This window comes from Desmodus rotundus, chromosome 11 (assembly GCF_022682495.2).
Source record: "Desmodus rotundus isolate HL8 chromosome 11, HLdesRot8A.1, whole genome shotgun sequence".
In the NCBI taxonomy this organism is placed as follows: Eukaryota; Metazoa; Chordata; class Mammalia; order Chiroptera; family Phyllostomidae; genus Desmodus; species Desmodus rotundus.
In genome coordinates this window covers 27,821,894-27,827,893 of record NC_071397.1, presented here as the reverse complement: position 1 = coordinate 27,827,893, position 6,000 = coordinate 27,821,894, and positions in this window count along the sequence as shown.

Sequence of the window (6,000 nt, the reverse complement as noted above, 5' to 3'; positions counted from 1 at the left end):
TTATTAATTATAGTAATAAATGGGAAGGAAAATCGCCCACCAGTGTTTCTTGAAATAAAAACATCTTCTAAAGCCATGTCCAGCCATGCTCTGGAATTTTTTAAAGGTAAGAGAACCTGCCTTTTTCATATTAGTTATCCATAAAACAACAAATTTGTTGGAAAATAAATTACATGTACAAGTGTTAAGCACTAAGTCTTATTTATTTTTATTCAAACAGAACATTTTCAAGGCTGTCTAAAGCTTCCTGTTTTCTTTAAATTTTTATCAAAGCATAATGCTCTCCAGTTCCATCCATGCTGTTGAAAGGGTATAAGCTCCTTCTTTCTCTCTGCTGCGTAGAATTCCATTATGCTAAGTGAAATAAGCCAGGCAGTGAGGGACAAATACCATATGATCTCACCTTTAACTGGAACATAATCAACAAAAGAAAAAAGCAAACAAAATATAACCAGAGTCATTGAAGTTAAGAACAATCTAACAATAGCCAGAGGGGAGTGGGGAGGGGACAGTGGGGAGAAGGGTTTTCAGAAAACTACTATAAAGGACACATGGTCAAAACCAAGGCGGAGAGTGTAAGGAAGGGAGGGTGGTGGGTTTGGCTGGGGTGATGTGGAGGGATGGGGAGAAAACAGAGACAAGTGTAATTGAACAACAATAAAATAATTAAAAATTAAATAAATAAATGTTTATCAAAGGCACATAGGAATGCTACCTACAAGTGAGCTTTTATTATAATAAATATGAAATAACTGTAAAGCTTTTAGTACCCAGGACTTTGAACTTAATGGCTAAGGGATAGCTGAGAGACCGTGTTTTATTACCTACCCTTATTCCTGGATCTTATACATAAAGGCCTAAGATCTACAAAATTTTCATCTTAACACAATAGTATTATACCACCAGAACTATAATAAAAGATTAGATTGCTTCTTCTATTTTAACATTCATTTATCATAGTTTAGTAATATTGGAATCAAAATACCCTGGGCAAATTGATATACATATTAGGTCAGGTTATAAGTTACATTCAAAGGTGGAATGGACTTATAAAATTATATATCTTTAAAGAAAAATGCAAGCAAGCCATTTTTCCCAAAGTAGAGCTCAGTCTCAACCATTTACATACAACAGCAACAAAACAACCAGAAATTGTGTTTCTGTTCATTACAAAACAGTGGTATGAACTATTTTGTAAAACTATACTTAATGTAAACAAGTTATGATTGATGAGAAAGTCATAAGGAAAGAAAATATAGTACATACATTTTCTGGAAAATATGTCACTTCATTAAAAAATTCACCTATATTCACAAACATTGTCTTTGCCTTCACATGTTGATACAAATTACTGAGTTTCCTATCAGCACAAGTTCTCTCCTGCTTTCACTTTAAATTAGATGCAACCTTAATGCATGTTTGAAAGTATATTTTGGCAATTTTTTGTTTTCCTGGTCCATTTTTGTACCTCACACTAATGTTCCCAACTGGCATTTTTAAAGGGCTCTCCAGAATTAGAGTGAAGAAGTCTGTGCACTACACATCAGAAATCATCTAATGACCAGCCTTTACTCTAATCTGCTTATATAATGCTGTTTCTTTTCATTGTAATAAAAAGAGATATTTTTATTGTATTTTTCCCATTACCATTGTTCCCCTTATACCCTCCACTCCCTCCCACAATCACCACACTGTGTCAGTGGCCGTAAGTTCTTTTCCCCTTTTGATAGGTGGCTCCACTCCCTACTGCCACCCCCCCCAGAGCTGTCATATAATGCTGTTTCTTAATAGTTCTTTTTATTCCTGGTTAATAATGTGTGTTCACATTACATATATAAATTTGTAAACTTCATCAACTAGCCATGTTAGTAGTGAAAAACTCATTTTCACAATGAAAGTTTTCTACGTAAGATGCTCTCTTGTCAGAGTAGCTTACCTCCTCAGATTTGAGTCTATAGGCTGTATGTTCTACTACCACATACTTTGTTGCTTTGTGACAAACTCTTATTTGAATTTCCTTTTAGGTTGACCTAGTTCAATAAAATAATCCCAGTGAATTCTGAGGCCACTAGGCAGGATTTCCAATTATTTTAAATTTCTTGTTCTTTTCTCCCAGAAAAATGTAAAACACTAAGGTTCCCCCTGCAGACCACCAGGGACTTGCCTCAATATCTATGGAAACTGCAGTTTTACATGCTGTTTTTCTTATTTTCACTCAGATTAAAGTTTCGTAGGAACTTATGAGAAATGACACAGTATGAAGGACTATGCATATGTTTAAAAAGATAGCATTTAATGCACATCAGTTCTCTCTCTGTATGGTATTTGGTAATTTAAAGTATTTTATTTGCATCAACATACAATTAAATTTAAAATGTTAAATACAGGATTTACTATAACAAATTACTCTGAAGTATTTTAAAAATTTAAAGAAATGCACAAAGTTATATAATTTATAGATTGATAGATATGTTTGTACTGAAGTTTATGGATTTTAACATATTTCCTCAATGCCTCAAAAATGTGATTCAGATTATGACACAAATGGAGAATATATGTGCATTTTACTATAATTTAATATGTGTATTTTTATCTACTGAATGTATACAGACTACATTCACATTGAAAAACAAATGTTATACATATTCTAAATGAGACAGATAGACTCACATAACCTTAAAAACTGGTTTCAAAAGTGATAAGGACTATGAGCATTATTTACCTTAATCATATCTACGTTCATGTGCTGTGCCTTATTACTGTGGTATCATATCCTTATCCCACGTGGAGACTTCCATAGAGTTGAAAGTTCATTGACAAGGCATGACATTATTGTTTTATAGAAAAGAGAATGGAAGGAAGTTTTCTATTAAAAAATGACTTAGTGGGTCCAAGGTTTAAACTGCAGTCATAGGGATACAGTTTGCAAAACATTCACAAGACCTAGCAGTGCCTCAGCTAGGCACTTATATATGACTTTGAAGCAGAGAAACATGTTATAGTCTGGCTTATCTCTTTTTATTTGGTACCAATATGCCATTAGGTCACCCCGCTGTAATTATATTGGCCTTCTATCTGTTCCAGAAACACACTCACTTCACTCATGCACTTGGGCCCTTGCTTGACTCTGCCTGCAGTACCAGGTTGTGTCCTATGTCTGCTCTCCCCAGGCCTTATCTCAGGGGTTGCCTCCACAGAAAAGACTGTCCACCAGACAACTGAAATTAGCTTTAACATACTTCTCTCCAACTAACTTATTCTTGTTTTGTTTTCTTCATTACCTATTACTCTCTGAAATTCTACAGTGACTTATTTGTTAAAATCTAATGTTTCCTGCTAGACTATTAGGTTCAATGAGAGTTGATATCTTGTCTTTGCCTCAGAGTGCCCCAATACCTATAAGGAAGCCTGGATTGATTAAGTAGTCAAAAATATTTTTGTTAAATGAATTAATTTACTAAAGTTAAGTTACATAAAAAGCAATAAACTGTTTCAATTATGCGGTAAACAGTCAGACTCTTTTGGAACTTGTATACTGGTAAATTTCAAACTCTGAGTCAATTTCTAAGCTCTCATAAAAAGTGAGTGTTCCTCTCCAGTGACCACTTTTTTGTCTTTCTTGGGAACCTGACAAGAGGGTGGAGAAAAGCATGCAGTTTGGACAATTTAATGGTGGGTGCAAAAGTACAAAAATATGTCATATTATCTCAGCTTGTCCTCTCTAGACAAACTGTGTTATTCAAATTTTAATGATCAATTACTTGTAATTTGTGTCATACATGATTGCTGTGGTTACAGTTCTACGTCTCGGGTCTGAAAAGTGACTGCCTGTCTTTACATTTTTTGAAACCCTCAAATTAGGAAAAGAATAATTGCTAGAACAATGGGTTTTTAAATACTTAATGAAGTTCCCTGTGAAAAGTTGTAAGAGAAGCACTTATACATTTTTACCATTTGTTTCTAATATATTTTAGAATTGTTAGTCTTATGCAAGTTAAGATATTAGATTAAAACTATCCTCAAAGTATATATATACATATATATATATATATACACACACACAAAATATTAGATACAGTAACTATATTTTATAATAATGCAAATGCTTTGGAAAAGTCATAGCAAATGATACTCCTTTCATACTATATACTCAGAGAAAAATTGCAATTTGGCCAAGAAAATAGTTTCCTGATAAAAATATTAACCAAAAAATACATTTTCTCTCTTCTCTCCAATGCTCCATCTTAACAGGATTATTAGCAGAAATTCTCAAGCTGACCAGGATACTCAAATTGTCAGGATAAATGCAGATACTGAGCATCACTTTTATCCTGTGCTATTCTTAAACTGCACTCTAGTTTTGTGACCTCACTTATATTCCACTAGCTCCACAGTAACTTCATTCATGGCTTTGCTCTCAAAAAATGGTGGTCTTACAAGGTTTTTGTTTTTTCTGCTTATTTAAGCTTCACTGGCACTTTGGCTGTAGGGTTCACTCTACAGAGCCCATCACAGCAAAGCTACAATGTAATGACCATTGGTATTGACACTCACTCCATCCCTCTCTGATTAGACACTGCAAACAATTGATTTCAGACTTTTTTCACTTGGAATAGCATAGGTACTTCTGTGTTATTTTTCTTACCTTTCTAGTTCAATCTTACCATTTCCTAATGTTAATAACAAACAAATTCCCTCTCCAATCTGATTTATTTAAATTCTCATTTTAAATGCCCTAGGCCTAAGTTTTCTCTTTTTTCAGTTGATTATTTCTTGAACTTTTAAATCCTTAGTACTTCCTCTAGCAAAATTCTGCCTCTCACACACACACACACACACACACAAAACAACCACATTGAGGTTTTAAAAAGAATGTAACTAATGGTAAATTTTTAGCCTATTTCCTAAGGTTACTAAATTAATGAGTGAATATACAACAATTCTATTCTTTAACAAAATTAACATTTCTGCTTAGGAGAAGAAGTGGCACATTTTAAAGTATTATTAACATTATTAATGAGGGTTGTTATTAATATATAAATATGCATATTTAATTATAATTGAGATTATACCGCATTAGAATACCAGGATTACCTATCATTCCTGTTTAAAAATGGTTGACTTTACATAATTACTCCAAATCAGTGTTTCATAAGGCAGAATAAAAAGTATACCAGAATACTACAACCTTTCAGTTTGCAGGCCAGCAATCAATCCACTGAGCCATACCAGCCAGGGCAACAAATGAAAATGAACACAAAACAGCCTAGAACCTATAGGACACGGTGAAGGCAGTCCTGAGAGGGAAGTTCATAGCAATACAGTCCTACCCGAAAAACACAGAAAAATTTCAAATAAACAACCTAACCCCAAATCTATAAGAACTAGAGGAAGGACAATAAACAAAGCCCAGAGCAAGTACGAGAAGCAAGTGATCAAAACCAGAGACAAATTAAATGACACAAAGACTACAAAAATAATTCAAAGTCCAGGAGCTATTCCTTTGAAAAGATAAGCAAAACTGACAGGCCTTTAACCAGACTCATCAAGACAAAAAGAGAAAGGACCTAAATAAATAAAATGAGAAACAAAAGAGGAAAAATTACAACCAATTCCACAAAAGAAAGATCCTAAGAAATTACTACACATGACTACATGCCAAGAAATTTGAAAACCTGGGCAAAATAGACAAATTTGTAGAAACATATAGTCCTTGAAAATTGAGTCAAGAAGACCAAGAAAGCTTGAATAGACCGGTAACAGCTAGTGAAATGGAAGCAGTCATCAAAAAACTCCTGGCACATGTCAGCCCGGACCAGACAGCTTCACTGCAGAATTTTACCAAGCATTTAGGGAAGAGCCTACTCCCATCCTCCTCAGACTATTGCAAAAAATCCAAGATGATGGAAGACTCCCAAACTGTTTACTGGGCCAGTATTATCCTAATTCCAAAACCAGATAAAGACACAACAAAGAAAGAAAACTGCAGGCCAATATTAC